The following is a 13,569-nucleotide window of genomic DNA, read 5'->3' on the forward strand; positions in this document are numbered from 1 at the left end:
ATACAGCATATAGATATTTACAATATCAGATTCACCCAGACCCCAAAGGGTCTGGTGGAAAATGGTCTCTCTTCCCGTCCCAAAATGGCAGGAGGTATTTATACTGTTTTAATACACAATGGAGAATGGTACAAAATAGGGCATTCATCAAAAAACCGATTTATCGATTTATCGATAAACGAGTCACGAGTCGACTCGCAGCAGCGCGAGTCGAAAGTTGAGCTTTCTTTTTCATTTTTTCATTGCATTCAGAACGCGCCCTTAATTAAAAACCAAATGCAGCTGTGTAGGCTATGTGGCTCTCAGTGCGCGGTGTCCCACTATTGAGACTGGCTGAAGTCTGTTTGAACTGCGCTGTGTCAGAGAAGTAACAGATAGAAGCACGCAAACGTTACCCCCAAACGATATCCCCCTCACCTCCGTGCTGGACATATAACGTCTTGGTTCCCGAGGCTACATTCATGCTGACGCAATGACTGTCTGTTTCTGGCTAAGCTTTACGCGCAGCGCACATGAACCTCTCCGTCTCCGGTCAGTGCGGGTTGTTGTTTATTTGCATGGCTCAGAAAATGAGTAACAAACTAACATGAGAACGTTATCGAGTTGTGGAGGAGGAGGAGGAGAATAATAATGTTATATCTCTTATTGTGTTCTCGGTGCTGCTGCTGCGCTGTGTGCCAATACCACTACTTTACCTGGATAACATCATCTTTTCATTTTGACATGATTCACATGAAATAATAATCCTGTACCGGAACCGCGTGTAGCGTTTGGTTTCATTAATGCGATCGTCACAAAATAGCCTACAGCTGCTGCTGCTAAAGATACAAAGATTGGACATTTTTAAACGACGCAAAACTTTGAATTCCCCTCTTGCGTACCAGTGCCACGTGTCCCGCGGACCGGCACCGGTGTTTGGGAACCTCTGATATAGATGATACATGCACTGTGACATATTGGAGAGGCCACTGAATGCGCAGTGCTTTGTTTGACATGCTCCGTATTTGAGCGCGCGGCAGCTCCACCCGCCCCTGTTAAATCCCCCCCCGCGCGTCCGCGTCCGCCCCCCCCCCCCCCCCCCCCCCCCCCCCCGCCGCCAGAAACGATAAATCGATACGACTTCAACTTTACTGTCCGACAAGTCGACTGGGAAAAATCTCAAGTCGTTAATGCCCTAGTACAAAATAGACGTGGCAATACAGAAGAGCATCCTAACTAATGTAATGGGATATGTAGTTTTGGGAATGACCTGTAGTTCATAATTCAAGTCACTGGCCGGGAAAGCTCAGAGGCGGCTGGCAGGTTGCTAGGACAACGAGCTGATAAAATTCCCAGACACTAAAGCAAGGTCATATATGCAGGCAACAGGCCCTCTCCTAATGCAGTGTAATCGGGAAACTTACTAACTTAGACGCTGAGACAGCGTGAAGTAATAATATCTACATGAGGAACCGACATGTGAGTAGGGCACAGGGCATCCAGATTAAAAGGTCAAAGGGAGTCAATGACCATCACCCACAAAATACCACCGGAAATACCTATCAACCATCTTTCAAAATCGCCCTAAATACCCACCTGTTCAGAAAACACGAAAAACAGCAGTTGAAACAAAGTCGACTTGGAAAGGTCCAAGTTTCAACTCTTAAGCCCTTCATATCAGTTTGATTCTTTGCATATTTACTCCACAACTTTGGGGGGGCTTTATAATTTATGTCACTTACACCGATCTGGCACTTAAGTCATTCTGAATAAGAGTGTCTGCTAAATGCCTAAATAGTTAATTGTCAGGGAATTCAAGTCAGCCCAAGGCAGTAAAAATGACTTGTAGTGTTTTTAAAGAGAGGACACACAGGGTGAGCTGAGCGGAGGAGGGTTGATGTTCAGGAGGAACTCCGATTCTCCACAACTAAAAACAACAACATGGGGAGAGAGAAATACAAAGACTAGCAACAGACAGACAACTATATGCTCTGCAGAGGGAGAGAATCAGTGAGACAGACTCAATTGAGAAAGAGAGAGAGAGAGAGAGTTAGAGAGAGAGAGAGAGAGAGAGAGACAGACAGACAGAGAGAGAGAGACAGGAAAGAGAGAAATGAGAATGGAAGCCAAGTGTTCAGGCAGTAGCAGTTTGCCAGAGCGTTGCTTGGCTTCGCCAGGCCCCTGTGCTCTCTGCTCTGTCCTCTCCAATAAGACCCAGGGTTTAATGCCGGAAAATTCCCTCCATGCTGTCAATCACTCGCTTTAATAAAAACAAAGTATAACATTGCGGTCTCGCTCGCTCTCCGTCCGCCCCTCGAGAATTAGAACGCGAGGTTTTGTCTGCGGAACTGTGAAAATCTCCTCTGCTTTTATTAGCGAAGCCCGGGTCCGACCGAAGAGCTGGAAAATTCGGGCCGCGCTCCGCTCACTGCGTCTCCCATCTGGTCCACATTAAAGCCAACCACCTGGATGCAAACCAAACCTGAAATGAAACTGGGGGTATTACAGAAAATAACCCTGGGATCTGCATGCGCATGCACACACACACACACACACACACACCTCACAAAATCACAGACATGCACGCATAATCTCACACACACAGTCACACACACACACACACACACACACACACACACACACACACACACACACAGTGTGCGTGCTCCAGACATGCTGCCTCTATTGCTCTCGCATTCTCTTACGTGCTTAATCAGATTTCCTTAAGGAAAAATAGTCTTAACCCGCATGAGGGGAGCTGATCTGGCCGGCCTGCTTGCTGTCTGCTTGGTTAATTGCCGGCCGGTGGGTTGGAGCCAGCAATCTGGCCAACGCACCAGCTCACTGAATGACTGACTAACTATTTAGTCCAAACAGATATCTGTCCGACTGACTGCATAGCATCATGTGTGTATTTTTAATTGAACGTTTCTTGACCTGTACTTCACAAATCAGGACAGTCTTGCTCAAATTTCACCCAGCATAAATCTTCCCTCTGGTCTATGCTACAGTATGCGTTCCCATTCTGTTAATTACAAGTAGTATTGATCATGTTCACATGGTGGCCATTTTTGCTTTAACGTGAAAGACAGCACCCTCCACCGGTTGAGGTTTCCCACCCCCCTGAGCAAATTGGCCACCGTGTGAATATTATGGCCAATGTGCAGAGGAAAGCTGTGACCTTATAGGTTAAATCAAAGGATTGTGCTATCCATAAAATACGTACCTAATGATTTCTTCAGCCTTTTCAGTCTGGGACACAAGTGACAAATTTATAGTCTCTAGTGGGACGCAAGCTCATGAAAAGATATTGCCTCTTGTGTCATGTGGGGACCCACCAGGAATTGGCCTGCAATCCATTTTGGGCCTTAAGCTAAAGTTTATGAAAGCAGGAAATAACTTCTTGCCTGTATAAATTAGTTCCATGGGAAATATAGCACACAACCTAGAAACGTAGAATACAATAGAATAGAAAATAATGTATAATAATTTACACCATGCACATTTTGCACACTTACGTGTTAGTATATACTTTATGCATTGGATACACATGAACTGTTGCCTACAAGACACACACACACACACACACAAATGCATGCACACATGGACAGATGTACAAATGCACACACCCGCACAAACGCAGAGAGAGAGACAGAGAGAGAGAGAGAGAGAGAGAGATTATATTTCAGATTTTTGTGCCAAAACAGTCAATGATCAATGACAGCCGAGCCGATAGTGGTGGGAGATAATAACATAACATTTTGTAATCATAACAACATTGAACACAGAGCATCAGGATAGCCATGTGATGTGACAATGGATTAATGATTATCTTTCAAGTGATGTTGAACTTCTTGAGCCTTGAGTTGAATACCTGCTACCAGGAATACAAATACTGGTCAGTGGTCACAAATCACAATGCTGATTAAACATGGATTTGTCCCTTTCAGTGCATTGATAGCATTCATATCTGCTAGTGAGAAACTGATCTAGAGATTCTATCCACTGGCACCAGAACTAGTTAATTTTAGACATTGTCTTTGTTCGTTTTTATGCTTAAAGTGACCTGCCTCTCCATACAATTCAATTCAAAGGTCTTTATTGGCATGAGAAAACATACGTTTACGCATACAATGAGAGTGGACGGAACCACAACTTAAGCTCAGAAACATAGGCCTAAGTAACAGAAATAAGAAATGCTAAATAATATAATAATATGACTGGATAGCTGGATGTGCTTTAAGAGCTAGTGAACCAACCAGAACAATGTAAGGTGACTGTAGAAATATATAGTGCAGTACAATCTGTGTTAATTTATCCATAATAATAAATAAATTATGAGCATTTACAGTGTGCAGGCGTCAAGTAGTGCAAATTCAGCCTACTTTGTCACACTCATAGACACACATCCGCACACGCCTGCACACACACACACACACACACACACACACACACACACACACACACACACACACACACACACACACACACAATCACACACACACACACACACACACACACACACACACACACAACCAGTTACCTGGTCATGTTCCAGAACTGCTCTTAGACTCCCTAAATCACCACAGTAACGTGTTAGTAAGAGCAGAAAAAAGGTAGAACAGAAAATAAACACAGCAGAGAGACGTTTACAGCCCAGAACCTCGTATCACTCCCCTCGGTGGAAAACACACTGTAAATTACAACAGATCATTTTCCAGAAATTTGGAAAAAAACTTTTTCCATCTCAGACAAAAAAAATGGACAACTGATTTATTTCAGCATTAATTGTGTGCACAAATGAGTGATTGCTGTATGTTTAGGTGTGTGTGTGTGTGTGTGTGTGTGTGTGTGTGTGTGTGTGTCCACCCGTGTGTGGGTGTTTGTATTGACATAGTGAGTTAGTGTGTCCAGTTGTCTAGAAGCATGTGTTAGTGTGTGTTGTTGAGCATGTGATCGTGCTAGGGTGTGTGGGAGAGAGTGTTTCATCTCCAGAAAGCAAAGATGCAGTGGTTTTCTGACTGCGCTATATGATCCTGAACATTTCCCGAGACATGTACAATATAGGCAGCTATTGGACAGATTCCATGGCTCATAACAACAATATGTTCCATATGAATCTCACTCTTCACCCCTGTCAACGTTTGGCTACAAATTTAAACTTGGCTGTGTATAAAACTAAACGTATCTATCCTTGAACTGGTGTTAGTCTGGAAGTGATAACAGAGAAACTACTCTGCATGCAGTAGTGGAAAGTAAGTACATTTACCCAAAGTACTACTAGTTGAGTAAATGTACAAGTACATGTACAGTATAGTAGTTGAGTAAATACTCAACTACTACTTAGGGTTAGGGTTTTTACTTTACTTGAGTAGCCTATGTAAGGTTCTTGATACATTTATACTTTACTTGAGTAGTCTATGTAAGGTTCTTGATACATTATACTTTACTTGAGTAGTCTACAGTATGTAAGGTTCTTGATACATTATACTTTACTTGAGTAGTCTATGTAAGGTTCTTGATACATTATACTTTAATTGAGTAGTCTACAGTATGTAAGGTTCTTGATACATTATACTTTACTTGAGTAGTCTATGTAAGGTTCTTGATACATTATACTTTACTTGAGTAGTCTATGTGAGGTTCTTGATACATTATACTTTACTTGAGTAGTCTACAGTATGTAAGGTTCTTGATACATTATACTTTACTTGAGTAGTCTATGTAAGGTTCTTGATACATTATACTTTACTTGAGTAGTCTATGTGAGGTTCTTGATACATTATACTTTACTTGAGTAGTCTATGTAAGGTTCTTGATACATTATACTTTACTTGAGTAGTCTATGTGAGGTTCTTGATACATTATACTTTACTTGAGTAGTCTATGTAAGGTTCTTGATACATTATACTTTACTTGAGTAGTCTATGTAAGGTTCTTGATACATTATACTTTACTTGAGTAGTCTATGTGAGGTTCTTGATACATTATACTTTACTTGAGTAGTCTATGTAAGGTTCTTGATACATTATACTTTACTTGAGTAGTCTATGTAAGGTTCTTGATACATTATACTTTACTTGAGTAGTCTATGTGAGGTTCTTGATACATTATACTTTACTTGAGTAGTCTATGTAAGGTTCTTGATACATTATACTTTACTTGAGTAGTCTATGTAAGGTTCTTGATACATTATACTTTACTTGAGTAGTCTATGTGACGTTCTTGATACATTATACTTTACTTGAGTAGTCTATGTGAGGTTCTTGATACATTATACTTTACTTGAGTAGTCTATGTGAGGTTCTTGATACATTATACTTTACTTGAGTAGTCTATGTGACGTTCTTGATACATTATACTTTACTTGAGTAGTCTATGTGACGTTCTTGATACATTATACTTTACTTGAGTAGTCTATGTAAGGTTCTTGATACATTATACTTTACTTGAGTAGTCTATGTAAGGTTCTTGATACATTATACTTTACTTGAGTAGTCTATGTGACGTTCTTGATACATTATACTTTACTTGAGTAGTCTATGTGAGGTTCTTGATACATTATACTTTACTTGAGTAGTCTATGTAAGGTTCTTGATACATTATACTTTACTTGAGTAGTCTATGTGACGTTCTTGATACATTATACTTTACTTGAGTAGTCTATGTGACGTTCTTGATACATTATACTTTACTTGAGTAGTCTATGTAAGGTTCTTGATACATTATACTTTACTTGAGTAGTCTATGTAAGGTTCTTGATACATTCTACTTTACTTGAGTAGTCTATGTAAGGTTCTTGATACATTATACTTTACTTGAGTAGTCTATGTAAGGTTCTTGATACATTATACTTTACTTGAGTAGTCTATGTAAGGTTCTTGATACATTATACTTTACTTGAGTAGTCTATGTAAGGTTCTTGATACATTATACTTTACTTGAGTAGTCTATGTGAGGTTCTTGATACATTATACTTTACTTGAGTAGTCTATGTAAGGTTCTTGATACATTATACTTTACTTGAGTAGTCTATGTGAGGTTCTTGATACATTATACTTTTTTCTCCACTACACTTCAGAGGACCAAATTGTACCTTTTTTTAAGTTAAGTAACTTTGTTTGTCAAATTTTTAAAGGGTTCCGTACTGAATATGGTCTTTCACTTGTAACTTTCACTTGGTATTTTTGTGGTATTGCTACATTTACTTAAGTAAAAAAAGAAAATCTGAGCACTTCTTCCACAACTGACTGCATGTACCCTGAGTGGAATCTTAAAGGGATTGTGACATTAAAAAATGGAATTGTTCTTATTTTTTTTAGGTTTTCTAATCTCAATTGCACCCAAAAAACATGAACTTTTAACATTCAGTAGATTTTCTGTGATCTGGGGTTTTCTGGCTCAAACAGGTGCTCTGATTTGCCGGCAGATTGTGATGTAAATTCCTGCAAATCCCATATATGTCAATGGGATTTGCCAGCAGATGTCACTGTTTTCACTGTGTTGCCTGTTTTCATTGTAGCTCAAAAGGCTTCCAAACCCCAAAGAAAACTTCAGACCACAGAAAATCCACTGAATGTTCAAAGTTCAGGTTTTTGGGTGTAATTGAGGTCATAAAACCTAAAAGAAAAAAGAAAAAGAAAAATGAATGAAAATAAATGTCATAAAACCTTTAACGCTGAAAATAAAGATACATTTTGTAAGCTTTTCATTGTTCATCTTGCCATATGATATTGAGGCCATGCAGAATTGTATATGCCAAGCTGTTATTGTTCAAACATTAAAGCAAATAGAGTGACAGTGCTATTAGAGTTCTATTTCCATAGCAACAGATGAATTGACAGATCGACTTCCTCAAAACCCAACTTGACTTTGTAATCTTCAGCCTGCATGGCGTCCAAACTTCACTGGCCCAGCTGTGTTTAAAGCATGCTGGCAAAATGGCAAATATATCATCATTTTGTTCCTCTCCCACCAAAGAGACCACGCCTGCTACAGATAAACGAGGGAAGCTGATACTGTTTCTTACCCATGGTATAGCCCTACTGCCAGCATAGCATTGTATTTGAGCAATGGAAAAACTCTGGGCCGGCTATCTTCTATAGAAGTAGGCTGTTCTCCTTTATAACTTTAAACATAAATGTCTTTGCTTTAATATGAGTGAAACCTTAAGGTCCCAGACAGAGAAAGACAATTCCTTGCTGCTCCCAAACATTGGAGAGGCAGTGGTGTACATGACGTCTGTGATATACGGTCTCATACAGGAGCAGAAATATGGTTTTCATTTGATGATATTCCTGCTCTATCTCACACCCTACTGCTATATTACTCCCTGTCAAATACTGCTTATACAAAAACGACCGATGAAATATGGCTGTATATTCCCCTATGCAATGGTATTGACATGAAAGCTATAATAAAAAACATCTGGTAACAAATACTAGCCGATATAGTTTATTCCTGTTTTTTCTACAAATGGTATGGGGATTATTTGTTATACCCCCATTACATAAAAATATTATTTTGTTGTTCTCTTTAATAAAGAGAAACCACGCTAAAACTGTTGTGTGCAATATTTCTGGTGCCTTTATTTCAGTGAAATTACTTAAAATTTAAAGGTAAAGATGCAAAGTCATTCCTGGCTACCACACTGCTAAAGAAACCAGAATCCAAGTGCAATTTCTCAACATATCAACACGCATGCACGTGTGCACACACACACACACACACACACACACACACATACACACACACACACACGCTCAAACCCACATTCTTGTGTGAAACTGATAGACAAAGCCTGGTGAGACTCAGATTACAGTATATAAATCAGAAATGTGCTGTCCCACCATGACTTTTCAAATAATCCATGCACAAAAAATGAAAATCCTTATCCTTGTCCTGAGATAAAATGTAAAAGCTCTGAATATGAATGTGTTTTTTATTTTCATACCTTCAAATATGTGCTCTTTATGTTGAACTTCACATAAAACTTTTGTGTGATGTTTTGGTGTTATCTTGTAAAATGTTTAATAATGTTGTTGAATTACTGTCTGCAAACTGTAGGGCCTATTTTGATCACCAATCCGACCGATATATGGTAAATGGTGCATTTATTATCCAAAGCACTTCACATATAGATTGTGCATTACATTCACCCATTCACACACACATTCATACACTGATGGCCGAGGAAACCATGCAAGGCACCAACCTGCACATCGGGTTCAGAAGAGAATATTGCTCAAGGACACTTCAACACTAACTCTGGGGATCGAACTGGGAACCTCGCTCTTCCCATCCGGCCACTCTACGGGCCACTCTACCCCTGAGCCACTGCCAATCCGGTCACTCTACCCCTGAGCCACTGCCAATCCGGTCACTCTATCCCTGAGCCACTGCCTGTTCCCACCGATAGTTATTTTGTTTAAAGTGTTGATGCTTAAATTGCCCTCCAATTCCTGAAGGCCTAATTAGTCAATAGTCATTGTGTATTTTTTTTTTTATTGATTAGCCTACACATCTGAAATGAAACAACAGAGGGACATAATACTGTATAAAATGGCTGCCAAAAACGGAGGTGTAGACGGAATGTGTGACAACAGAGAGCAACTGAAAGCAACGGGTAGCAGTAAAACGTCTGAAAGTCATTCATCTATAACCCAACAGGGGCTGTATATTTCTGCAGTTTCTACATTGCTACTGCTATACCCCTTGTCAAAGTTTGGCTCATACAATATATTGTTGCAGTAACCTTGGCAGTATGTCGTAACTGCATAACATTATTCAGACTTTTCAGTATTGAGTTATGCAGGCAGCAGAATTATATCCTCTCTATCTGGATGTACATAGACAGACCTACATCCAGATTTCTGCACTCAGAAAACAAGTTCCAACAGCAACAAAAAGTGGTTGTTTAGGAATTTGGCTAATATATTAACAAAATGTCATTTTTTTGTCCTTAACGGACTCCTTTGTCAAAACGCTTTATAGAACATTTATGTATTAAAGGACCACTTCACCACTTTTCAACCTATCTTCATATAATAGGTCCTCACTAATAATCATGATAAAATGGCATTTTTTCTACTCAGTCTGTGTCTCATACGAGGGCTGTGGGCAGTTCAAAGACCCGTCCACCAGTGACATCATCGTTAGGCAGATTTTTTTTAAACACGATTTCTTTTGACAAACATTTTTTGATTTTGATTATCGTGAGAACGATGGCTTCCAGTTTAGCATTGCAACTTTTCAGAATTAGAAAGCCTGTAGTTTCTATTAGCTTGGATTCCCCATCGATGATGTCACTGGTGGACGGGTCTCTGAAATGCCCACAGCCTGAAATGCCCACAGTCTGTGTCCTATGAGACACAGACTGAGTAGAAAAAGATTGTGCCATTTTATCATAATTATTACTGAGGACCAATTATATGAAGATAGGTTGAAAAGTGGTGAAGTGGGGTCCGGGGACCCCCAGGGGTCCTTGAGGGGGTTCTAGGAGGTCCCCAGCAAAACTCCACTTTACCCCGACAGAACATAAAAAAAACATTGCACAAACATCTTTTCAGACTGGGGTCCGTGGCCAAATACATAATATTTATTTTGTGGTTCTTGACATGAAAATGTTTGTGAAGCAAGTAAGCAACGCTACAGTATAGGAAAAATAATAGTGCAGAAGTATGGTTCTAATAAAGTGATATTGCTTCTGTATATTAAAGCTCCTGTATATTAAATGCCACTGCTATGTCAAAAGCACCCTTACACAGGAGGACTGGGTTTGGCTGTAGCAAGCTAGTTTTCTTGACACATGATTTCATCTCTTTTACAATGTCTTCATTGTTTTTCTTCTTGTATGAAAATGTTATTTTAGTATTGCACATGATTCATGAACACATACACACACAGTCAGACACAAATATGATACACGTGCTTGCATCGTTGAAGCCGACAGGATGTGTCTGGGACCCTTAGAACTCCATTTCCCAGAAGGACCATGGGAAGTGGACCACAGACTCCTGCACAGCCTCAAATGGGGACCATACGAGAAAAAAGTGAGACTGACAGAGACTGAAAAAGTCCAGAGTCAGTTGGGCATTCTGGAAGGAGGATCATTCCCAGTTAAGTTTTAACAGAACCTGGAGGAGAGATTATGCCATGCTAATTTGATATATGAGACTTAATAAGAAGTCATTATGATTTGTATATACTGTATTCAAGTAGGTGGTTGAGTGTGGGGGTTGCACTTTTCATCTTGTTTTTCCATCAAAGTGATTGTGTTTGGAAATATGACAAAATACTGAAAATGGACGGTATTCATTTGATATTTTATACGTGTACTGAAGCCATCCTTGGCGTGCACGTATGATGGTCATCCATCAAATGTTCAGACGCTTCCACGTTAGCTATGGAGTGATGAGAAAACTGGTCCCAATACATTATGAAATGTGTGCTTCTGCCACTTGTCTCTGCATGGTCCATAAACCAGCCCACTCCTGCAGACAATGAGATTCCTTGTGAGAGAGGAAAGATGTTCAGAGAGAAAGAGAAAGCAAGAGAGAGGAGCTCGCCAACAGCAACAAAGACAGAGACAAAACAGTAGAGAGAGAGAGAGAGAGAGAGAGAGAGAGAGAGAGAGAGAGAGAGAGAGAGAGAGAGAGAGAGATGGGCTTTCAAACAGAGGAAAGAAAAAGATCTCCCCTCCTGTGTGACCCATTGATCAGATCAGAAGTCTCTCTCAACTTTTGGTATAGAAGAATTAACGCTAATATTTTCATTTGCATAAATTAGATGCTGTGAGACAGAAACTGCACAATTACCTTTTTTTTCCTTACAGAGAACAGAACATTTAACAAGGCAGTTCTGAGAGGGAGACGTAAAAGACTGGAAAAAACTTCAAGGGCCATCCTTATAAAATATTCCAGGTCTAAACTTTATTTGGAGCCAGAAATGCTTGTAAAACACCACCAATATAATAGTTCCTTGACCAAAACTATTAATTTGTGAGAATAATAAAATATATATTTCTCATATTAGTTAATTAAAGGTACAGAAAGAATATAGAATATATATAAGTATACTGTGTGTGTGTGTGTGTGTGTGTGTGTGTGTGTGTGTGTGTGTGTGTGTGTGTGTGTGTGTGTGTGTGTGTGTGTGTGTGTGTGTGCGCGTGCGTGCGCGCGCGCGCATGCGTGCATGCGTGTAACTGCTCTGTTTCAGCTGTTACAGGCAGTTTGTCTGTGTGGAGGAGAAGGTGCCATATGTATCCTGATTCCTGATCTGTCAAGTGTCAACAGGCCCTGTTATATTTGTTTCCCTGTAAAATTAATTGGATTCAAATAAACCAAAATGTGTGTAAGTGTGTGTGTGTGTGTGTGTGTGTGTGTGTGTGTGTGTGTGTGTGTGTGTGTGTGTGTGTGTGTGTGTGTGTGTGTGTGTGTGTGTGTGTGTGTGTGTGTGTGACTGTGTGTGCATGTGTGTGTGTGAGAGAGAGAGATAGAAAGAAAGAAAAGTCCTACATAGAGACATTCTTTGCCACCATGCCAGTCATGAACCAATACAGCCACCCTGTCACAACAACTCACAACTAGGGGTGGGTCCCGAATCTCGGGACCAAGTATGTACCGAACCGAACGTGCCTGGGTACCGGGTACCCATTACAATAATTCAATTTCGGTTCTCTCTATCGGTTCCCACAGACACGCATGGTCACACGATATTTATTTATTTTCTTCCCTTAATAGATGCGCAGGGAACAGAGCTGATCTACAAGCCTACATTGCGTTGCATTAGCGACGAGTTGTGGGCTTGTGGCTTGCAGAGGCGGAGCCATCTCTCTGCATGGAGTTAGTTGTCGAGGAGTCTAGAGACAGTGACACGCGCTATGCCTGGCACTGAGGCAACATCATTATTAAAGTTTCTTAAGCGTAATTTTCAAGTGAAGTTTATGGGAGGAAACTTTTAAGAGGGGACAGGAATCTTGCGCCTTGTCTGAGTCTTCACTGCATACGTGCGCAGCACGCTGGCTGCGCAGCATTGAATCAACATGAGACAAGGAGAGAAAGCGTTGGTGCACTCCACCAGCCACTTCGAGTGCGCACCCGTGTGTGTGTGAGTGTGTGTGTGTGTGTGTGTGTGTGTGTGATCACGGCGTAGGGTCCAGATACCCAGTCTAACTTCGAGAGGTGGCGAAAAAACAACAAAAGATAGCCTACTTTGGGCAGCCCGTGTGCATGCACATTTCTGTTAGTAGCAAACCACAGCATGGCAGCATGCAAGCCGCCTTTGTTTTCAATGATCCCCCATTGATGCGCTGCCCCCTCCCCTTCATTAGCGATGCTAATTTACACAGTCAATCGTGTGTGTGTTGCTCTCAGATCTCAGACATGCTTTTATTTGTTATTGGTAATAAGAGAATTAGCCTACAACACTATTGCCCTGGGTAAATACAGAATCGATATAGATACATTTAAAAGAATCACTATATTATCCACAAATGGCTCAATAAAGGAGAAGATGTTATACTATTCATTATACATGTCTTTAGTATACAGTATACACTCTGCTCTGACATGCCATGCAGACTGTGCACTA

The sequence above is a fragment of the Protomyctophum parallelum genome, assembly GCF_964188405.1.
Source record: "Protomyctophum parallelum genome assembly, chromosome: 3".
Classification (NCBI taxonomy): domain Eukaryota; kingdom Metazoa; phylum Chordata; class Actinopteri; order Myctophiformes; family Myctophidae; genus Protomyctophum; species Protomyctophum parallelum.